The following is a 24,638-nucleotide window of genomic DNA, read 5'->3' on the forward strand; positions in this document are numbered from 1 at the left end:
ACAACTCATCCAGAACGCCGCAGCCCGTCTGGTGTTCAACCTTCCCAAGTTCTCTCACGTCACCGCTCCTCCGCTCTCTCCACTGGCTTCCAGTTGAAGCTCGCATCCGCTACAAGACCATGGTGCTCGCCACGGAGCTGTGAGGGGAACGGCACCTCAGTACCTCCAGGCTCTGATCAGGCCCTACACCCAAACAAGGGCACTGCGTTCATCCACCTCTGGCCTGCTCGCCTCCCTACCACTGAGGAAGTACAGTTCCCGCTCAGCCCAGTCAAAACTGTTCGCTGCTCTGGCCCCCAATGGTGGAACAAACTCCCTCACGACGCCAGGACAGCGGAGTCAATCACCACCTTCCGGAGACACCTGAAACCCCACCTCTTCAAGGAATACCTAGGATAGGGTAAGTAAGGGTAGGTAATCCTTCTCCCCCAACAAGATTTAGATGCAAGTGGCTGTTCCACTGGTTGTCATAAGGTGTATGCACCAATTTGTAAGTCGCTCTGGATAAGAGCGTCTGCTAAATGACTTAAATGTAAATGTAAATGTAAATACACTGTTTGAAACACCACTACAGACTAAATACACTGTTTGAAACACCATTACAGACTAAATGCACTGTTTGAGACACCATTACAGACTAAATGCACTGTTTGAGACACCATTACAGACTAAATGCACTGTTTGAGACACCATTACAGACTAAATGCACTGTTTGAGACACCATTACAGACTAAATACACTGTTTGAGACACCATTACAGACTAAATACACTGTTTGAGACACCATTACAGACTAAATACACTGTTTGAGTCACCATTACAGACTAAATGCACTGTTTGAGACACCATTACAGACTAAATACACTGTTTGAGACACCATTACAGACTAAATGCACTGTTTGAGACACCATTACAGACTAAATACACTGTTTGAAACACCATTACAGACTAAATACACTGTTTGAAACACCATTACAGACTAAATACACTGTTTGAGACACCATTACAGACTAAATACACTGTTTGAGACACCATTACAGACTAAATACACTGTTTGAAACACCATTACAGACTAAATACACTGTTTGAAACACCATTACAGACTAAATACACTGTTTGAGACACCATTACAGACTAAATACACTGTTTGAAACACCATTACAGACTAAATACACTGTTTGAGACACCATTACAGACTAAATACACTGTTTGAGACACCATTACAGACTAAATACACTGTTTGAGACACCATTACAGACTAAATACACTGTTTGAGACACCATTACAGACTAAATACACTGTTTGAGACACCATTACAGACTAAATACACTGTTTGAGACACCATTACAGACTAAATACACTGTTTGAGACACCATTACAGACTAAATACACTGTTTGAGACACCATTACAGACTAAATACACTGTTTGAGACACCATTACAGACTAAATACACTGTTTGAAACACCATTACAGACTAAATACACTGTTTGAAACACCATTACAGACTAAATACACTGTTTGAAACACCATTACAGACTAAATACACTGTTTGAAACACCATGTCTGTGTTTATTGTAAAAAGTGGTTATTGAATGATTCTGTTTCTGATGAAGTGATGGGCTTTTTCTTCACATTATTTGGTTCTTCTGATGTTGATTAAAGGCCAGGATTCAATCTGATTGTTGACTAAAGGCCATGGGATTCAATCTGATTGTTGACTAAAGGCCAGGATTCAATCTGATTGTTGACTAAAGGCCAGGATTCAATCTGATTGTTGACTAAAGGCCAGGATTCAATCTGATTGTTGACTAAAGGCCAGGATTCAATCTGATTGTTGACTAAAGGCCAGGATTCAATCTGATTGTTGACTAAAGGCCAGGATTCAATCTGATTGTTGACTAAAGGCCAGGATTCAATCTGATTGTTGACTAAAGGCCAGGATTCAATCTGATTGTTGACTAAAGGCCAGGATTCAATCTGATTGTTGACTAAAGGCCAGGATTCAATCTGATTGTTGACTAAAGGCCAGGATTCAATCTGATTGTTGACTAAAGGCCAGGATTCAATCTGATTGTTGACTAAAGGCCAGGATTCAATCTGATTGTTGACTAAAGGCCAGGATTCAATCTGATTGTTGACTAAAGGCCAGGATTCAATCTGATTGTTGACTAAAGGCCAGGATTCAATCTGATTGTTGACTAAAGGCCAGGATTCAATCTGATTGTTGACTAAAGGCCAGGATTCAATCTGATTGTTGACTAAAGGCCAGGATTCAATCTGATTGTTGACTAAAGGCCAGGATTCAATCTGATTGTTGACTAAAGGCCAGGATTCAATCTGATTGTTGACTAAAGGCCAGGATTCAATCTGATTGTTGACTAAAGGCCAGGATTCAATCTGATTGTTGACTAAAGGCCAGGATTCAATCTGATTGTTGACTAAAGGCCAGGATTCAATCTGATTGTTGACTCAAAGGCCAGGATTCAATCTGATTGTTGACTAAAGGCCAGGATTCAATCTGATTGTTGACTAAAGGCCAGGATTCAATCTGATTGTTGACTAAAGGCCAGGATTCAATCTGATTGTTGACTAAAGGCCAGGATTCAATCTGATTGTTGACTAAAGGCCAGGATTCAATCTGATTGTTGACTAAAGGCCAGGATTCAATCTGATTGTTGACTAAAGGCCAGGATTCAATCTGATTGTTGACTAAAGGCCAGGATTCAATCTGATTGTTGACTAAAGGCCAGGATTCAATCTGATTGTTGACTAAAGGCCAGGATTCAATCTGATTGTTGACTAAAGGCCAGGATTCAATCTGATTGTTGACTAAAGGCCAGGATTCAATCTGATTGTTGACTAAAGGCCAGGATTCAATCTGATTGTTGACTAAAGGCCAGGATTCAATCTGATTGTTGACTAAAGGCCAGGATTCAATCTGATTGTTGACTAAAGGCCAGGATTCAATCTGATTGTTGACTAAAGGCCAGGATTCAATCTGATTGTTGACTAAAGGCCAGGATTCAATCTGATTGTTGACTAAAGGCCAGGATTCAATCTGATTGTTGACTAAAGGCCAGGATTCAATCTGATTGTTGACTAAAGGCCAGGATTCAATCTGATTGTTGACTAAAGGCCAGGATTCAATCTGATTGTTGACTAAAGGCCAGGATTCAATCTGATTGTTGACTAAAGGCCAGGATTCAATCTGATTGTTGACTAAAGGCCAGGATTCAATCTGATTGTTGACTAAAGGCCAGGATTCAATCTGATTGTTGACTAAAGGCCAGGATTCAATCTGATTGTTGACTAAAGGCCAGGATTCAATCTGATTGTTGACTAAAGGCCAGGATTCAATCTGATTGTTGACTAAAGGCCAGGATTCAATCTGATTGTTGACTAAAGGCCAGGATTCAATCTGATTGTTGACTAAAGGCCAGGATTCAATCTGATTGTTGACTAAAGGCCAGGATTCAATCTGATTGTTGACTAAAGGCCAGGATTCAATCTGATTGTTGACTAAAGGCCAGGATTCAATCTGATTGTTGACTAAAGGCCAGGATTCAATCTGATTGTTGACTAAAGGCCAGGATTCAATCTGATTGTTGACTAAAGGCCAGGATTCAATCTGATTGTTGACTAAAGGCCAGGATTCAATCTGATTGTTGACTAAAGGCCAGGATTCAATCTGATTGTTGACTAAAGGCCAGGATTCAATCTGATTGTTGACTAAAGGCCAGGATTCAATCTGATTGTTGACTAAAGGCCAGGATTCAATCTGATTGTTGACTAAAGGCCAGGATTCAATCTGATTGTTGACTAAAGGCCAGGATTCAATCTGATTGTTGACTAAGGCCAGGATTCAATCTGATTGTTGACTAAAGGCCAGGATTCAATCTGATTGTTGACTAAAGGCCAGGATTCAATCTGATTGTTGACTAAAGGCCAGGATTCAATCTGATTGTTGACTAAAGGCCAGGATTCAATCTGATTGTTGACTAAAGGCCAGGATTCAATCTGATTGTTGACTAAAGGCCAGGATTCAATCTGATTGTTGACTAAAGGCCAGGATTCAATCTGATTGTTGACTAAAGGCCAGGATTCAATCTGATTGTTGACTAAAGGCCAGGATTCAATCTGATTGTTGACTAAAGGCCAGGATTCAATCTGATTGTTGACTAAAGGCCAGGATTCAATCTGATTGTTGACTAAAGGCCAGGATTCAATCTGATTGTTGACTAAAGGCCAGGATTCAATCTGATTGGTGCATTGGGATGTTTGCGGAGATCGCATTGGTAAAAGCTGCAGATTTGGACTCAGTCAGATATAATTTATAAATGTCAAGCGCTCTACAACATGTACCGGATTGACTCCCTCCCTCCCTCCCTCTCCCTCCCTCCCTCCCTCCGGCTTCACATCTATTCTTCTCTCTCTCCTGGCTACACAGCTACTTCTCTGACCCCTCCCTCCCTCCTCCCTCCCTCCCCTACACAACTATTCTTTCTCTCCCTCTCTCTGACACACACCCACACACACACTGCACGCACACTTATGCAATTGTTCCAAAGCACAGTTACATTCTCATGCACGCTCACACATGGGCATGTACACGCACTCCAGCAAACAGTTCAAACCCCGAACTGACAAGGTACAAATCTGTCGTTCTGCCCTTGAACAGGCAGTTAACCTGCTGTTCCTAGACCAGTTAACCCACTGTTCCAGACCAGTTAACCCACTGTTCCTAGACCAGTTAACCCACTGTTCCTAGACCAGTTAACCCACTGTTCCTAGACCAGTTAACCCATTGTTCCTAGACCAGTTATCTGACGCGAACCCACTGTTCCTAGGCCAGTTAACCCACTGTTCCTAGGCCAGTTAACCCACTGTTCCTAGGCCAGTTAACCCACTGTTCCTAGGCCAGTTAACCCACTGTTCCTAGACCAGTTAACCCACTGTTCCTAGACCAGTTAACCCACTGTTCCTAGACCAGTTAACCCACTGTTCCTAGACCAGTTAACCCACTGTTCCTAGACCAGTTAACCCACTGTTCCCAGACCAGTTAACCCACTGTTCCTAGACCAGTTAACCCACTGTTCCCAGACCAGTTAACCCACTGTTCCTAGACCAGTTAACCCACTGTTCCTAGACCAGTTAACCCACTGTTCCCAGACCAGTTAACCCACTGTTCCTAGGCCAGTTAACCCACTGTTCCCAGACCAGTTAACCCACTGTTCCTAGGCCAGTTAACCCACTGTTCCCAGACCAGTTAACCCACTGTTCCTAGGCCAGTTAACCCACTGTTCCCAGACCAGTTAACCCACTGTTCCTAGGCCAGTTAACCCACTGTTCCCAGACCAGTTAACCCACTGTTCCCAGACCATTAACCCACTGTTCTAAAGACCAGTTAACCCACTGTTCCCAGACCAGTTAACCCACTGTTCCTAGACCAGTTAACCCACTGTTCCTAGGCCAGTTAACCCACGTTCCCAGGCCGTGACTGAAAATAAGAATGTGTTCTTAACTGACTTGCCTGGTTAAATAAAGGTAAAATTAAAATTGTTTTACAGTTAACAGTCCCAGGTTCCTTAAGAGGCTTCAACTGAGTTCCTTAAAGAGGCTTTACTAAACAACAGTCTGAGTTCCTTAAGAGGCTTACACAACAGTCTGAGTTCCTTAAGAGCCTTACACAACAGTCTGAGTTCCTTAAGAGGCTTACTGAGTTCCTTAAGAGACTATGCATATCCCAATGTTGGGATAGTTCCCACTTTGTTATAATATTTAAATAATAATGATATTACTGTAGTGTGTCCAAAAATAATCTGTGAACGCCACGCCCCAATAGGCCACTCCTCCTGAATATATCCAATGGAGTACATTAGAAAAGACCCAGTTGCTGGGTCAACCCAGCATGGAAGTGATTCAAAACCTCACTGACGGTTAAATTAACCCATGTTGGGTAAAGTGGTTATGTTCGGAGGCGTGGCCTACTGGGGCCAAGGATTTCAGAGAGTTATTTTCCAGAGGCGTGGCCTATTGGGGCCAAGGCTTTCAGATAGTTATTTTCTGGAGGCGTGGCCTACTGGGGCCAAGGCTTTCAGAGAGTTATTTTCAGAGGCGTGGCCTATTGGGGCCAATGCTTTCAGATAGTTATTTTCCGGGAGGCGTGGCCTATTGGGGCCAAGGCTTCAGCTAGTTATTTTCCGGAGGCGTGGCCTCCCCTGGGGCCAAGACTTTCAGATAGTTATTTTCCGGGAGGCGTGGCCTATTGGGGCCATGGCCTTCAGCTAGTTATTTTCCGGAGGCGTGGCCTATTGGGGCCAAGACTTTCAGATAGTTATTTTTAAGACACCTGTGCAGTTAAATGTGATTCATGTTCATCCTGAAAAGCCAACTGACATTTACTCCTGAGGTGCTGATCTATTGCCCCCTCTCCAACTGTGATTATTATTATCAGACTCTGCTGGTCATCTATGAACGTTTGAACATCTTGGCCATGTTCTGTTATAATCACTGTTGGTCATCTATGACGTTTGAACATCTTGGCCATGGTTATAATCTCCTGTTGGTCATCTATGAACGTGGAACATCTTGGCCATGTTCTGTTATAATCTCCTGTTGGTCATCTATGAACAGTTGAACATCTTGGCCAGACTGTTATAATCCCACTGTTCCTATGAACGTTTGAACATCCCATGTTCTGTTATAATCTCCTGTTGGTCCTATGAACGTTAACATCTGTGGCCATGTTCTGTTATAATCTCACTGTTTCATCTATGAACCTGTTGTTCAGTTATAATCCCTGTGGTCATCTAGACCACGTTTGAAACATCTTGTTCATGTTCTGTTATAATCTCCTGTTGGTCATCTATGAACGTTTGAAACATCTGGTCATGTTCTGTTATAATCTCACTGTTGGTCATCTATGAACGTTTGAACATCTTGGTCATGTTCTGTTATAATCTCCTGTTGGTCATCTATGAACGTTTGAACATCTTGGTCATGTTCTGTTAGACTCTGCTGGTCATCTATGAACGTTTGAACATCTTGGTCATGTTCTGTTATAATCTCCTGTTGGTCATTATGAACGTTTGAACATCTTGGTCATGTTCTGTTATATCTCCTGTTGGTCATCTATGAGCGTTTGAACATCTTGGTCATGTTCTGTTATAAGGACTGTTGGTCATCTATGAACGCTTGAACATCTTGGTCATGTTCTGTTATAATCCCTGTTGGTCATCTATGAACGCTTGAACATCTTGGCCATGTTCTGTTATAATCTCCTGTTGGTCATCTATGAACGTTTGAACATCTTGGTCATGTTCTGTTATAATCTCCTGTTGGTCATCTATGAACGTTTGAACATCTTGGCCATGTTCTGTTATAATCTCCTATGTCATCTATGAACGTTGAACATCTTGGTCATGTTCTGTTATAATCTCCTGTTGGTCATCTATGAACGTTTGAACATCTTGGCCATGTTCTGTTATAGATTGGTCATCTGGAACGTTTGGCCATCTTGGCCAATGTTCTGTTATAAGTTGGTCATCTAGAACGTTTGAACATCTTGGCCAATGCTTTCTGTTATAATTATTTTAAGTCATCTGTGCACGTTTGAACATCTTGGATGTTCTGTTATAAGTCATCTATGAACGTTTGAACATCTTGGTCATGTTCTGTTATAATCTCCTGTTGGTCATCTAGAACCGCTGTGATGTTCTGTTATAATCTCCTGCTGGTCATCTATGAACGTTTGAACATCTTGGCCATGTTCTGTTATCCTGTTGGTCATCTATGAAGTTTGAACATCTTGGCCATGTTCTGTTATAATCTCCACCCGGCACAGCCAGACGAGGACTGGCCACCCCCCATAGCCTGGTTCCTCTCTAGGTTTCTTCCTAGGTTCTGGCCTTTCTAGGGAGTTTATTTCCTAGCCACCGTGCTTCTACACCTGCATTGCTTGCTGTTTGGAGTTTTAGGCTGGGTTTCTGTACAGCACTTTGAGACATCAGCTGATGTAAGAAGGGCTTTAAAAATATATTTGATTGATTGATTGATCATCTTAAGTTTGTACATTGCAAATTTCAATTTTCCTTCAATATTTTCACACATATTTTAATATACATTTTATCACGATTATTTAAATATTATGGTTACGATCCCAACATTGGGACATGCATAGGATCTCGAGGAACTCCTACCCTAAGCCTCATAAAAGCTGCAAAAGTGTTGCTGCTCAACCTTAACATGTGATCGCAATATAACAGAACATGAACCGGATTGACATTTACTATCTCTCACTCCATCTCTCCCGCTCCATCTTTCTGCCTTGCTCCTCTCTCCATCGCTCTGTCTCCCCTCCCTCGCTCCATCTTTCTGCCTTGCTCCCTCTCTCCATCGCTCTGTCTCCCTCCTCGCTCCATCTTTCTGCCTTGCTCCCTCTCTCCATCGCTCTGTCTCCCTCCCCTCGCTCCATCTTTCTGCCTTGCTCCCTCTCTCCATCTCTCTGTCTCCCTCCCTCGCTCCATCTTTCTGCCTTGCTCCCTCTCTCCATCGCTCTGTCTCCCTCCCTCGCTCCATCTTTCTGCCTTGCTCCCTCTCTCCATCGCTCTGTCTCCCTACCTCGCTCCATCTTTCTGCCCCGCTCTCTCTCTCCATCTCTCTGTCTCCCTCCCTCGCTCCATCTTTCTAGCTCTCTCCCTCTGTTTCTCTCTCTCTCTATCTCTATGTCTCCCTCCGTCTCCCTCCCATGCTCCTTCTCTTTCTTCTGGAGGACCAGGCTGAAAAATGAGAACTGAAACAGTCTCTTTAAATAACACAGTGAATAACCAATTGTAAATGACACGAGGGAGACGTGACCTGGAATCTGTGAATTATTGATTGTTGGTTACTGTGGCAGAGCGGCAGTAATTCTCAGTAATGTGACTCCATCACATTTAAACATTTATATTGCTTATCTTTCCCTAACCTCTGGCGACGCTTTTCTCATTATACTAATCAAATCGGGGAATGGGAGAGTAATTATTTTTATTCTTCAATTAGAAACTAGTGCTGACATCCATATTACAACTGGCTTTCTAATATGCTGTTCCTGGCTGGGTCGGAAATATACCTGATCTGATATATACCTGGTTTTAAATATACCTGGTCTGATATATAACTGGTTTTAAATATACCTGATTTGATATATACCTGGTTTTAAATATACCTGGTCTGATATATACCTGGTTTTAAATATACCTGGTTTTAAAAATACCTGGGTCTGAACTATACCTGGTTTTAAATATACCTGGGTCGGAACTATACCTGATCTGATATATACCTGGTCTTAAATATACCTGATCTGATATATACCTGGTTTTAAATATACCTGATCTGATATATACCTGGTCTTAAATATACCTGATCTGATATATACCTGGTTTTAAATATACCTGGGTCTGAACTATACCTGATCTGATATATACCTTTTAAATATACCTGATCTGATATATACCTGTGTCATGCCTGCTCCCGCTCCCCCTCCCTGGCACTCGCCAGGCTGCCCATTATTACGCACACCTGTCACCTTCGTTACGAGCATCAGTGCCCCATTGGACTCACCTGTACTCCTTCACGTTTTGATTGCCTTACCTATATCTGTCTGTTCCTCTGTTTCATCCCCGTGTCAGCATTGATGTTGTTACGTTTACTTCAGTTTCTTGTCTATTATCCATGAAATGTTCACTCCCTGTACTTGCTTCTCGTCACCCAGCGTTGGTCCTTACAAAATGCTGACACCACAATTTGAAGCAATCAGGGAGGTCTTGTTTTTTGTTATTGTTGGTGACATCGGGTCCGAGTGTCGCTGCCAATGAAACCGGGGGTGCCTCAGCTGGCTCGTCAGGCTTCCACGCCTTAGCTGGCACGAGAGGTTTCCTTGCCTCAGCTGGCTCGTCAGGCTTCCACGCCTTAACTGGCACGAGAGGTTTCCTTGCCTCAGCTGGCTCGTCAGGCTTCCACGCATTAGCTGGCACAAGAGGTTTCCTTGCCTCGGTTGGCTCGGCAGGCTCCCATCCCACGTCACGCCTCAGCGGGATCGTCTGGTTTCCTTGCCTCGGTTGGCTCGGCAGGCTCCCATCCCACGTCACGCCTCAGCGGGATCGTCTGGCACCCGTGCCTCGGCCGGCTCGTCAGGCACCAGCGCCTCAGCCGGCTCGTCAGGCTCCAGCGCCTCAGCCGGCTTGTCTGGCTCCCTTGCCTCGGCTGGCCCGTCAGGCTCGCCCAGGTGGGACGCTGGGTGGCGCCCCTATGGGGGGGGTACTGTCATGCCTTCTCACCCTCCCTGGTGCTAGGGGGCGCCAGGCTGCCCATCATTATGCACACCTGTCACCTTCGTTACGCAGCGTTTCATTGGACTCACATGTACTCCTTCACGTTTTGATTACCTTACCTATATCTGTCTGTTCCTCTGTTTCATCCCCGTGTCAGCATTGATGTCATTACGTTTTCCCCTGTCCAGACGTTGTCCTTGTTTCTTGTCTATTAGACATTAAATGTTCACTCCCTGTACTTGCTTCTCGTCTCCCAGCGTTGGTCCTTACAACCTGGTTTTAAATACACCCGAGTCTGAACTATACCTGATCTGATATATACCTAGTTTTAAATATACCTGTCTCTGAACTATACCTGATCAGATATATACCTGGTTTTAAATATACCTGATCTGATATATACCTGGTTTTAAATATACCTGATCTGATATATACCTGGTTTTAAATATACCTGATCTGATATATACCTGGTTTTAAATATACCTGATCTGATATATACCTGGTTTTAAATATACCTGTCTCTGAACTATACCTGATCTTATATATACCTGGTTTTAAGTATACCTGATCTGATATATACCTGGTTTTAAGTATACCTGGGTCTGAACTATACCTGTTCTGATATATACCTGGTTTTAAATATACCTGATCTGATATATACCTGGTTTTAAATATACCTGGGTCTGATATATACCTGGTTTTAAATATACCTGATCTGATATATACCTGGTTTTAAATATACCTGTCTCTGAACTATACCTGATCTGATATATACCTGGTTTTAAGTATACCCGATCTGATATATACCTGGATTTAAGTATACCTGATCTGATATATACCTGGTTTTAAATATACCTGTCTCTGATCTGATATATACCTGGTTTTAAATATACCTGATCTGATATATACCTGGTTTTAAATATACCTGATCTGATATATACCTGGTTTTAAATATACCTGATCTGATATATACCTGGTTTTAAATATACCTGATCTGATATATACCTGGTTTTAAATATACCTGATCTGATATATACCTGGTTTTAAATATACCTGTCTCTGAACTATACCTGATCTGATATATACCTGGTTTTAAGTATACCTGATCTGATATATACCTGGTTTTAAGTATACCTGGGTCTGAACTATACCTGTTCTGATATATACCTGGTTTTAAATATACCTGATCTGATATATACCTGGTTTTAAATATACCTGGGTCTGATATATACCTGGTTTTAAATATACCTGATCTGATATATACCTGGTTTTAAATATACCTGTCTCTGAACTATACCTGATCTGATATATACCTGGTTTTAAGTATACCCCGATCTGATATATACCTGGATTTAAGTATACCTGATCTGATATATACCTGGTTTTAAATATACCTGTCTCTGATCTGATATATACCTGGTTTTAAATATACCTGATCTGATATATACCTGGTTTTAAATATACCTGATCTGATATATACCTGGTTTTTTAAATATACCTGATCTGATATATACCTGGTTTTAAATATACCTGATCTGATATATACCTGGTTTTAAATATACCTGATCTGATATATACCTGGTTTTAAATATACCTGTCTCTGAACTATACCTGATCTGATATATACCTGGTTTTAAGTATACCTGATCTGATATATACCTGGTTTTAAGTATACCTGGGTCTGAACTATACCTGTTCTGATATATACCTGGTTTTAAATATACCTGATCTGATATATACCTGGTTTTAAATATACCTGGGTCTGATATATACCTGGTTTTAAATATACCTGATCTGATATATACCTGGTTTTAAATATACCTGTCTCTGAACTATACCTGATCTGATATATACCTGGTTTTAAGTATACCCGATCTGATATATACCTGGTTTTAAGTATACCTGATCAGATATATACCTGGTTTTAAATATACCTGTCTCTGATCTGATATATACCTGGTTTTAAATATACCTGATCTGATATATACCTGGTTTTAAATATACCTGATCTGATATATACCTGATCTGATATATACCTTTTAAATATACCTGATCTGATATATACCTTTTAAATATACCTGATCTGATATATACCTGATCTGGTATATGTTTAAATATACCTGATCTGATATATACCTTTTAAATATACCTGATCTGATATATACATTTTAAATATACCTGATCTGATATATACCTTTTAAATATACCTGATCTGATATATACCTTTTAAATATGCCTGATCTGATATATACCTTTTAAATATACCTGATCTGATATATACCTTTTAAATATACCTGATCTGATATATACCTTTTAAATATATCTGATCTGATATATACCTGATCCTGGTTGGTCTTGTTTGGTCCTGGTTGGTCCTGTTTGGTCCTGGTTGGTCTTGTTTGGTCCTGGTTGGTCTTGTTTGGTCCTGGTTGGTCCTGGTTGGTCTTGTTTGGTCCTGGTTGGTCTTGTTTGGTCCTGGTTTGTCCTGGTTGGTCTTGTTTGGTCCTGGTTGGTCTTGTTTGGTCCTGGTTGGTCTTGTTTGGTCCTGGTTTGTCCTGGTTGGTCTTGTTTGGTCCTGGTTGGTCTTGTTTGGTCCTGGTTGGTCCTGGTTGGTCTTGTTTGGTCCTGGTTGGTCTTGTTTGGTGCTGGTTGGTCTTGTTTGCTCCTGGTTGGTCTTGTTTGGTCCTGGTTGGTCTGGTTTGGTCCTGGTTGGTCCTGGTTGGTCTTGTTTGGTCCTGGTTGGTCTTGTTTGGTCCTGGTTGGTCTTGTTTGGTCCTGGTTGGTCCTGGTTGGTCTTGTTTGGTCCTGGTTGGTCTTGTTTGGTCCTGGTTGGTCTTGTTTGGTCCTGTTTGGTCCTGGTTGGTCTTGTTTGGTCCTGGTTGGTCTTGTTTGGTACTGGTTGGTCTTGTTTGGTCCTGGTTGGTCCTGGTTGGTCTTGTTTGGTCCTGGTTGGTCTTGTTTGGTCCTGGTTTGTCCTGGTTGGTCTTGTTTGGTCCTGGTATCTCTTGTTTGGTCCTGGTTGGTCTTGTTTGGTCCTGGTTGGTCTTGTTTGGTCCTGGTTGGTCTTGTTTGGTCCTGGTTGGTCTTGTTTGGTCCTGGTTGGTCCTGTGAAACTGAGAATCTCTGGACCAGGTGGGGATTCAATTCCATCTGATCAGAACAGGAGAATCTCTGGTAATTTTCCCTCATAAAGTGTAAAGAAATAAATCAAAAGAGAGTGATAATATAGTAGAGCCCAGACAGTCTGCTTATCTTGACAAACTTTATTGATTGTTATTGTTAAGTGGAAGAACCATCGTGCATGCACATACAAGGACAGGGGAGGGGCTATCTCATCACAACACCTATGGAAGCAGAGGATGTAGAGGGTAGGGACAGAGACACGCAGTGGTGTAGCCAGGATACGTGTTGCCATGCCCACTGATGGTTCAGCAAACACAGGGCAGGGTCTTAACCCCCAGAACCTGCAGGATGGGGCTAAACCCCACAACCTGCAGACTGGATGGGACTTAACCCCAGAACCTGCAGGATGGTGCTAAATCCCACAACCTGCAGACTGGATGGGACTTAACCCCCAGAATCTGCAGACTGGATGGGTCTTAACCCCCAGAACCTGCAGGATGGTGCTAAATCCCACAACCTGCAGACTGGATGGGACTTAACCCCCAGAACCTGCAGGATGGTGCTAAATCCCACAACCTGCAGACTGGATGGGACTTAACCCCCAGAATCTGCAGGATGGTGCTAAATCCCACAACCTGCAGACAGGATGGGACTTAACCCCAGAATCTGCAGGATGGTGCTAAATCCCACAACCTGCAGACTGGATGGGACTTAACCCCAGAATCTGCAGGATGGTGCTAAATGCAGACCCACAACCTGCCTACAGGACTGGGGACTTAACCCCCAGAACCTGCAGGATGGGGCTAAATCCCACAACCTGCCAACAGGATGGGACTTAACCCCCAGAATCTGCAGGATGGGGCTAAATCCCACAACCTGCAGATGCCAACCTGCCTTTTTCATGGGTTGCATTTCTGAATATTTTTTTCTTCTTCTTATAAATACAAAACTGAGATATGTAACAAACACCTCTGATCAGGTTAATTTGTAAACAAGGTGTAGGTAGAAAGGAGGGAGGAAAGGAGGGAGGGGGAGGAAAGGAGGGAGGAAAGGAGGGAGGGAGGGGGAGGGAGGAAAGGAGGGAGGAAAGGAGGGAGGGAGGGGAGGGAGGGGGAGGGAGGAAAGGAGGGAGGAAGGGAGGGAGGGAGGGAGGGAGGGGGGAGGAAAGGAGGGAGGAAAGGAGGGAGGGAGGGGGGGGAGGGGGGAGGGGGGAGGGAGGGGAGGGGGGGGAGGAAAGGAGGGAGGAAAGGAGGGAGGGAGGGGGAGGAAAGGAGGGAGGAAAGGAGGGAGGAAAGGGGGAGGGAGGAAAGGAGGTAGGAAAGGAGGGAGGGAGGGGGAGGGAGGGGGAGGGAGGGGGGAGGAAAGGAGGGAGGGAGGGGGAGGGAGGGGGAGGGAGGAAAGGAGGGAGGGGGAGGGAGGGGGAGGGAAAGGAGGGAGGAAAGAGGGAGGAAAGGAGGGAGGGGGAGGAAAGGAGGGAGGAAAGGGGGAGGGGGAGGAAAGGAGGGAGGGGGATATCAGGAAGAAAGGAGGGAGGAAAGGGGGAGGAAAGGAGGAAGGGGGAATATAAGGAAGAAAAGAGGGTGTAAGGAAGTATTTAGCTGAGTGAGGGCTGGGCGTTTCCTCTCGCCGCTCCAACAGCTTCATTTTTCATATTTACATAAACGTCATTTTTTTCTTCACAAGTCATATATATTTCTAATTAATCAAACAGTTTTTTTTTCAAAGTGTAAAGGCTGAGTTCTAGAAAATAACATTACAAAGAAGGTCACGTTACAAATTATATCAAAACCCAAATGAAAGACAAGTCAATGTAAACAAAAACAAAAAAAGCCGAACAAACAAACAACAACAGTGTACAGGACATTGACATGTCTTACAGCCCAGTAGTAGTGAAGACTGTGTACAGGCTGTGTGTGTCTGTCTAGTAGTAGTGAAGACTGTGTACAGGCTGTGTGTCTGTCTAGTAGTAGTGAAGACTGTGTACATGCTGTGTGTGTCTGTCTAGTAGTAGTGAAGACTGTGTACAGGCTGTGTGTGTCTGTCTGTCTAGTAGTAGTGAAGACTGTGTACAGGCTGTGTGTGTCTGTCTAGTAGTAGTGAAGACTGTGTACAGGCTGTGTGTGTCTGTCTAGTAGTAGTGAAGACTGTGTACAGGCTGTGTGTGTCTGTCTAGTAGTAGTGAAGACTGTGTACAGGCTGTGTGTGTCTGTCTAGTAGTAGTGAAGACTGTGTACAGGCTGTGTGTGTCTGTCTAGTAGTAGTGAAGACTGTGTACAGGCTGTGTGTGCCTGTCTAGTAGTAGTGAATAATGTGTACAGGCTGTGTGTGTCTGTCTAGTAGTAGTGAAGACTGTGTACAGGCTGTGTGTGTCTGTCTAGTAGTAGTGAAGACTGTGTACAGGCTGTGTGTGTCTGTCTAGTAGTAGTGAAGACTGTGTACAGGCTGTGTGTGTCTGTCTAGTAGTAGTGAAGACTGTGTACAGGCTGTGTGTGTCTGTCGGCAAAATAGTACAGCTGACCCCCAAAGAATACCATGATAATATGTACATTATGATTGCATTTACTTGTAGTGTGTCATGATCCATATGACGACTCCATAAAGACAACGAGAAAAGCTTTAACCCCAAAACCGTTGGTGTTGTAGCCTACAACTAAAACATGACAGTTGTGTATTATATATATTTGTTTGTTCAGTTTTTCATCGGGTACAAATAATCATAGTCGTATAATTTATGCAGACAAAAAAGCGAAACCCAAAGGGTAAAATAGAGAAGCTAAATATAGACATTTTTTATTATATTTTTTAAATTCTCTCCCATAATATAAAAGTCATCAACTATATCAATGGATATACTGTAATTTCTATAAAAACAACATCTGTACCAGTATCATTATTATTACTATGGGATAACCTAAAGGGTTTTGACTAAAGGGACTAGATGATGGTTTCAACAGTAAACCCTCCATGGAGAAAAGACAGCATGCCTCCCAAATGGCACCTTATTCCCTACATAGTGCACTACTTTGAACAGGGCCCTATGGCACCTTATTCCCTACATAGTGCACTACTTTGAACAAGGCCCTATGGCACCTTATTCCCTACATAGTGCACTACTTTTAACAGGGACCTATGGCACCCTATTCCTATATAGTGCAATACTTTGACCAGAGGCATATAGGGCCCTATATAGGGAATAGGGGTCCGTTTGGGAAGCAGACTCTCTGTCCTCTAACCATAATAAGTTATTCTCTGTAAAAATCTGACTGCACAGACAGATGGAAAACACCGGGAGCATCTGAACCTTTGGCTTTGAGTGATAAACGGTGACAATCACAACCATCATGATCTAATCCACACATCAACGTCCTCGCTGTTTAGCACATTGCCGACTACGCACCATCCACACACAACTACTCCCCTCCATCTCTCCTATCCCATCACCTGACATTAGTAAGGCTGTGTTGTGGGTTTATAGTACCCCATTTTACCCCACGTCCCCTCCATCTCTCTCTATTCCATCACCTGGTCTAGTAATGACACAGCACTGTGTTGTGGGTTTATAGTACCCCATTTTACCCCCACCTCCCCTCCATCTCTCTCTATTCCATCACCTGGTCTAATAATGACACAGCACTGTGTTGTGGGGGTTTATAGTACAGCCCATTTTACCCCACGTCCCCTCCATCTCTCTCTATTCCATCACCTGGTCTAGTAATGACACAGCACTGTGTTGTGGGTTTATAGTACCCCATTTTACCCCCCACCTCCATCTCTCTCTATTCCATCACCTGGTCCACAGCACCTACTCCCCATTTTACCCCTCCATCTCTCTCTATTCCATCACCTGGTCTAGTAATGACACAGCACTGTGTTGTGGGTTTATAGTACCCCATTTTACCCCCACCTCCCCCCTCCATCTCTCTCTATTCCATCACCTGGTCTAGTAATGACAGCACTGTGTTGTGGGTTTATAGTACCCCATTTACCCCCACCTCCCCTCCATCTCTCTCTATTCCATCACCTGGTCTAGTAATGACACAGCACTGTGTTGTGGGTTTATAGTACCCCATTTTACCCCCACGTCCCCTCCATCTCTCTATTCCATCACCTGGTCTAGTAATGACACAGCACTGTGTTGTGGGTTTATAGTACCCCCTTTTGTCCCCTCCATCTCTCTCTATTCCATCACCTGGTCTAGTAATGACACAGCACTGTGTTGTGGGTTTATAGTACCCCTTTTACCCCACCCCCTCCATCTCTCTCTATTCCATCACCTGGTCTAGTAATGACACAGCACTGTGTTGTGGGTTTATAGTACCCCCTTTTACCCCCACCCCCTCCATCTCTCTCTATTCCATCACCTGGTCTAGTAATGACACAGCACTGTGTTGTGGGTTTATAGTACCCCATTTTACCCCCACCTCCCCTCCATCTCTCTCTATTCCATCACCTGGTCTAGTAATGACACAGCACTGTGTTGTGGGTTTATAGTACCCCATTTTACCCCCACCTCCCTCCATCTCTCTATTCCATCACCTGGTCTAGTAATGACACAGCACTGTGTTGTGGGTTTATAGTACCCCATTTTACCCCCACCTCCCTCCATCTCTATTCCATCACCTGGTCTAGTAATGACACAGCACTGTGTTGTGGGTTTATAGTACCCCCATTTTACCCCCACCTCCCCTCCATCTCTCTCTCTATCCCATCACCTGGTCTAGTAATGACACAGCACTGTGTTGTGGGTTTATAGTACCCCCTTTTACCCCACCTCCCCTCCATCTCTCTATCCCATCACCTGGTCTAGTAATGACACAGCACTGTGTTGTGGGTTTATCTCTCTCTATCCCATCACCTGGTCTAGTAATGACACCACTGTGTTGTGGGTTTATAGTTACCCCCACCTCCCTCCATCTCTCTCTATCCCATCACCTGGTCTAGTAATGACACAGCACTGTGTTGTGGGTTTATAGTACCCCATTTTACCTCCATCTTTACCCCACCTCCTCCATCTCTCTCTCTATTCCATCACCTGGTCTAATAATGACACAGCACTGTGTTGTGGGTTTATAGTACCCCATTTTACCCCCACCTCCCCTCCATCTCTCTCTATTCCATCACCTGGTCTAGTAATGACACAGCACTGTGTTGTGGGTTTATAGTACCCCATTTTACCCCACCTCCCTCCATCTCTCTCTATTCCATCACCTGGTCTAGTAATGACACAGCACTGTGTTGTGGGTTTATAGTACCCCATTTTTCCCCTCCATCTCTCTCTATTCCATCACCTGGTCTAGTAATGACACAGCACTGTGTTGTGGGTATATAGTACCCCATTTTACCCACACCTCCCCCTCCATCTCTCTCTATTCCATCACCTGGTCTAGTAATGACACAGCACTGTGTTGTGGGTTTATAGTACCCCCTTTTACCCCCACCTCCCCTCCATCTCTCTCTATTCCATCACCTGGTCTAGTAATGACACAGCACTGTGTTGTGGGTTTATAGTACCCCATTTTACCCCACCTCCCCTCCATCTCTCTATTCCATCACCTGGTCTAGTAATGACACAGCACTGTGTTGTGGGTTTATAGTACCCCATTTTACCCCCACCTCCCCTCCATCTCTCTCTATTCCATCACCTGGTCTAATAATGACACAGCACTGTGTTGTGGGTTTATAGTACCCCTTTTACCCCCACCTCCCTCCATCTCTCTATTCCATCACCTGGTCTAGTAATGACACAGCACTGTGTTGTGGGTTTATAGTACCCCTTTTACCCCCATCCCTCCATCTCTCTATTCCATCACCTGGTCTAGTAATGACACAGCACTGTGTTGTGGGTTTATAGTACCCCATTTTACCCCCACCTCCCCTCCATCTCTCTATTCCATCACCTGGTCTAGTAATGACACAGCACTGTGTTGTGGGTTTATAGTACCCCATTTTACCCCCACCTCCCCTCCATCCTCTATTCCATCACCTGGTCTAGTAATGACACAGCACTGTGTTGTGGGTTTATAGTACCCCATTTTACCCCACCTCCTCCATCTCTCTCTATTCCATCACCTGGTCTAGTAATGACACAGCACTGTGTTGTGGGTATATAGTACCCCATTTTACCCCCACCTCCTCCATCTCTCTCTATTCCATCACCTGGTCTAGTAATGACACAGCACTGTGTTGTGGGTATATATTACCCCATTTACCCCCACCTCCCCTCCATCTCTCTCTATTCCATCACCTGGTCTAGTAATGACACAGCACTGTGTTGTGGGTTTATAGTACCCCATTTTACCCCCACCTCCCTCCACTCTCTATTCCATCACCTGGTCTAGTAATGACACAGCACTGTGTTGTGGGTTTATAGTACCCATTTTACCCCACCTCCCTCCATCTCTCTCTATTCCATCACCTGGTCTATAATGACACAGCACTGTGTTTGGGTTTATAGTACCCCATTTACCCCCACCTCCCCTCCATCTCTCTCTATTCCATCACCTGGTCTAGTAATGACACAGCACTGTGTTGTGGGTTTATAGTACCCCATTTTACCCCCACCTCCCCTCCATCTCTCTCTATTCCATCACCTGGTCTAGTAATGACACAGCACTGTGTTGTGGGTTTATAGTACCCCATTTTACCCCCACCTCCCCTCCATCTCTCTCTATTCCATCACCTGGTCTAGTAATGACACAGCACTGTGTTGTGGGTTTATAGTACCCCATTTTACCCCACCTCCCCTCCATCTCCTCTATTCCATCTAAGCACTGTGTTGTGGGTTTATAAACCCCCACCTCCCTCCACTATTCCATCACCTGGTCTAGTAATGACACAGCACTGTGTTGTGGGTTTATAGTACCCCATTTTACCCCCACCTCCCCTCCATCTCTCTCTATTCCATCACCTGGTCTAGTAATGACACAGCACTGTGTTGTGGGTTTATAGTACCCCATTTTACCCCCACCTCCCCTCCATCTTCCTCTATCCCATCACCTGGTCTAATAATGACACAGCACTGTGTTGTGGGTTTATAGTACCCCATTTTACCCCCACCTCCCCTCCATCTCTCTCTATCCCATCACCTGGTCTAGTAATGACACAGCACTGTGTTGTGGGTTTATAGTACCCCATTTTACCCCCACCTCCCCTCCATCTCTCTATTCCATCACCTGGTCTAATAATGACACAGCACTGTGTTGTGGGTTTATTTTACGTCCCCTCCACTCTATTCCCTCTAATTAGCCCCCATTTTACCCCCCTCCCCTCCATCTCTCTCTATTCCATCACCTGGTCTAGTAATGACACAGCACTGTGTTGTGGGTACCCCATTTTATACCTCCCCTCCACCTCCTATTCCATCACCTGGTCCACACCTACCCCTCCACCTCCCCTCCATTCCATCACCTGGTCTAGTAATGACACAGCACTGTGTTGTGGGTTTATAGTACCCCATTTTACCCCCACCTCCCCTCCATCTCTCTCTATTCCATCACCTGGTCTAATAATGACACAGCACTGTGTTGTGGGTTTATAGTACCCCATTTTACCCCCCACCTCCCTCCATCTCTCTCTATTCCATCACCTGGTCTAGTAATGACACAGCACTGTGTTGTGGGTTTATAGTACCCCATTTTACCCCACCTCCCCTCCATCTCTCTCTATTCCATCACCTGGTCTAGTAATGACACAGCACTGTGTTGTGGGTTTATAGTACCCCCTTTACCCCACACCTCCCTCCATCTCTCTCTATTCCATCACCTGGTCTAGTAATGACACAGCACTGTGTTGTGGGTTTATAGTACCCCATTTTACCCCCACGTCCCCTCCATCTCTCTCTATTCCATCACCTGGTCTAGTAATGACACAGCACTGTGTTGTGGGTTTATAGTACCCCATTTTACCCCCACCTCCCCTCCATCTCTCTCTATTCCATCACCTGGTCTAGTAATGACACAGCACTGTGTTGTGGGTTTATAGTACCCCCTTTTACCCCCACCTCCCCTCCATCTCTCTCTATTCCATCACCTGGTCTAGTAATGACACAGCACTGTGTTGTGGGTTTATAGTACCCCTTTTACTCCCTCCATCTCTCTCTATCCCATCACCTGGTCTAGTAATGACACAGCACTGTGTTGTGGGTTTATAGTACCCCCTTTTACCCCCACCTCCTCCATCTCTCTATTCCATCACCTGGTCTAGTAATGACACAGCACTGTGTTGTGGGTTTATAGTACCCCCTTTTACCCCCACCTCCCCTCCATCTCTCTCTATTCCATCACCTGGTCTAGTAATGACACAGCACTGTGTTGTGGGTTTATAGTACCCCCTTTTACCCCACCTCCTCTCCATCTCTCTCTATCCCATCACCTGGTCTAGTAATGACACAGCACTGTGTTGTGGGTTTATAGTACCCCTTTTACCCCCACCTCCCCTCCATCTCTCTCTATTCCATCACCTGGTCTAGTAATGACACAGCACTGTGTTGTGGGTTTATAGTACCCCCTTTTACCCCCCACCTCCCCTCCATCTCTCTATTCCATCACCTGGTCTAGTAATGACACAGCACTGTGTTGTGGGTTTATAGTACCCCTTTTACCCCCACCTCCCCTCCATCTCTCTCTATCCCATCACCTGGTCTAGTAATGACACAGCACTGTGTTGTGGGTTTATAGTACCCCTTTTACCCCCCACCTCCCCTCCATCTCTCTCTATTCCATCACCTGGTCTAGTAATGACACAGCACTGTGTTGTGGGTTTATAGTACCCCATTTTACCCCCACCTCCCCTCCATCTCTCTCTATCCCATCACCTGGTCTAGTAATGACACAGCACTGTGTTGTGGGTTTATAGTACCCCTTTTACCCCCACCTCCCCTCCATCTCTCTCTATTCCATCACCTGGTCTAGTAATGACACAGCACTGTGTTGTGGGTTTATAGTACCCCCTTTTACCCCCACCTCCCCTCCATCTCTCTATTCCATCACCTGGTCTAGTAATGACACAGCACTGTGTTGTGGGTTTATAGTAAACCCTTTTTTACCCCACCTACCCTCCATCTCTCTCTATTCCATCACCTGGTCTAATTTCTATTTTAACTTTACTTAACTAGGCAAGTCAGTTAAGAACAAATTCTTATTTACAATGACGGCCTCGGAACAGTGGGTTAACTGCCTTCTTCAGGGGCAGAGCGACAGATTTTTACCTTGTCTGCAGGGGGACTCGATCTTGCAACCTTTCGTGCCTTTCTAGTACCCCCATTTTACCCACACCTCCCCAACCCTAACCTTAATCCTCACCCTGAGCTTCAGCCTAACCTAACCTCAACCTTAACCCTAATCCTAACCTAATCCCAACATTAACCCCTAATCCTAACCTAACTATAACACTTGGCCAGTCCTTAACTTTAACCCCAATCCTGACCCTAACCTAACCCCAACCTTAACCCTAATCCTAACCTGATCCTAACCTAACACTTGCCCAGTCCTTAACTTTAACCCCAATCCTAACCTAAACTAATCCCAACCTTAACCCTAATCCTAACCTAACCCCAACCTTAACCCTAACCTAGCTCCAACCTTAACCCTAATCCTAACCCTAATCCTAACCTGATCCCAACCTTAACCCCTAATCCTAACCTGATTCTAACTCTAACACTTGCCCAGTCCTTAACTTTAACCCGTTCCTAATCCTAACCCCAGTAGCTGAAACAACGTAGACGCTGACAGAGAGAATGTCAAAGGAATCCGAACCCTACAATCATGTAAACACTCTTACAAAACGGGATCACATTCTACGATGTATTTTACAGGATTGGTTTTGTCTTTTCACGAAGCCCTAACAGTTGAAATGTGTTGTTTTACAATGGTAAGGTTTTAAATCTAGTAGCTCTTCTATAGCTCTACCAACACAGACAATCTACTAACCTTTACAAATTAAAAACCCACTGTATCAAAATTAACAGCACACAATATCTGAGGTATAAATGTCCTTCTTTAGTTGACTGACTTCTCTCTCTCTTAGGAGCTGCTAAAATCATGATCAACAGCATATATTGCAATACCCAGGCCTCAAAAGTTCTTTCTCTGTGTCTCTCTCTGTCTCTCTGTCTGTCTCACTCACATACTGGTTTGTTGGTTGGTCGGTTGGTTGGTTGGTTGGTCGGTCGGTTGGTTGGTTGGTTGTGTCCCTGTCAGAAAGGATTGGTTGTTGTCTGGTTGTTAGGGAGGTTGGTTGGTTGGTAGGGTAGTAATTGGTTTGTTGTATGGTTTTAGGAGGTTGGTTGGTTGGTTGCTCGGTTGTATCCCTGTCAGAAAAGTTGGTTGTTGTCTGGTTGTGGGGAGGTTGGTTGGTTGGTAGGGTAGTAATTGGTTGTTGTATGGTTTTAGGGAGGTTGGTTGGTTGGTTGCTCGGTTGTATCCCTGTCAGAAAGGATTGGTTGTTGTCTGGTTGTGGGGAGGTTGGTTGGTTGGTAGGGGTAATTGGTTGTTGTATGGTTTTAGGGAGGTTGGTTGGTCGGTTGTATCCCTGTCAGAAAGGATTGGTTGTTGTCTGGTTGTGGGGAGGTTGGTTGGTTGTGAAAGGGCAGTAATTGGTTGTTGTATGGTTTTAGGGAGGTTGGTTGGTTGGTTGCTCAGGTTGTATCCCTGTCAGAAAGGATTGGTTGTTGTTTGGTTTAGGGAGGTTGGTTGGTGGGTTAGTATGGAAATGCACCGGCTGTAGCCTCCCCTGTATATACTAGCCTGCAGGGAGGGACAACACCAGCCCCACGTCGTCAGCATTCCTGGGCATCAGCCAACGGGGCAAATGGATTCTGAAAACACACACGTAACCATAGAAATAATGTAAGAATTCTGAAATGCACACGTAACCATAGAGATAAGGTAAGAATTCTGAAATGCACACGTAACCATAGAGATAATGTAAGAATTCTGAAATGCACACGTAACCATAGAGATAATGTAAGAATTCTGAAATGCTCACGTAACCATAGAGATAATGTAAGCATTATGAAAACACACGTAACCATAGAGATAATGTAAGAATTCTGAAACACACGTAACCATAGAGATAATGTAAAATCATTCTGAAACACACACGCATAACCATAGAGATAAACTGTATGTAAAGCATCTGAAAACACACGTGTAACCATAGAGATAATGTAAGAATTTTGAAATGCACACGTAACCATAGAGCTAATGT

General features: G+C 44.2%; 2 long non-coding RNA genes across 48 annotated transcripts; both read right to left on the minus strand.

Annotated features, from left to right (window-relative positions):
- Positions 1-13,558: 13,558 nt before the first annotated feature.
- On the minus strand, positions 13,559-14,489 carry LOC127918597 (uncharacterized). Of its 7 annotated transcripts, none has more exons than XR_008100485.1 (3): positions 14,190-14,489; positions 14,010-14,068; positions 13,559-13,891 (listed from the first exon to the last, which is right to left on the minus strand). It is a non-coding gene; the product is annotated as an uncharacterized LOC127918597 (long non-coding RNA). The 7 variants fall into 7 exon arrangements; XR_008100486.1 differs by having other exon boundaries at positions 13,924-14,068; XR_008100482.1 differs by lacking the exon at positions 14,190-14,489 and adding an exon at positions 14,127-14,176.
- Positions 14,490-15,472: 983 nt separating this feature from the next.
- On the minus strand, positions 15,473-22,732 carry LOC127918598 (uncharacterized). 41 transcript variants are annotated; one of them, XR_008100508.1, is made up of 14 exons: positions 22,482-22,732; positions 21,627-21,686; positions 21,195-21,461; positions 20,841-20,929; positions 20,252-20,340; positions 19,906-20,112; positions 19,503-19,562; positions 19,244-19,330; positions 18,987-19,075; positions 18,872-18,900; positions 18,722-18,781; positions 18,466-18,554; positions 17,795-17,883; positions 16,944-17,044 (listed from the first exon to the last, which is right to left on the minus strand). It is a non-coding gene; the product is annotated as an uncharacterized LOC127918598 (long non-coding RNA). The 41 variants fall into 41 exon arrangements; XR_008100526.1 differs by having other exon boundaries at positions 18,872-19,075; positions 19,995-20,112; XR_008100493.1 differs by having other exon boundaries at positions 18,872-19,075.
- Between the last annotated feature and the right edge of the window lie 1,906 nt (positions 22,733-24,638).

This window comes from Oncorhynchus keta, unplaced genomic scaffold (assembly GCF_023373465.1).
Source record: "Oncorhynchus keta strain PuntledgeMale-10-30-2019 unplaced genomic scaffold, Oket_V2 Un_contig_14598_pilon_pilon, whole genome shotgun sequence".
Lineage (NCBI taxonomy): Eukaryota > Metazoa > Chordata > Actinopteri > Salmoniformes > Salmonidae > Oncorhynchus > Oncorhynchus keta.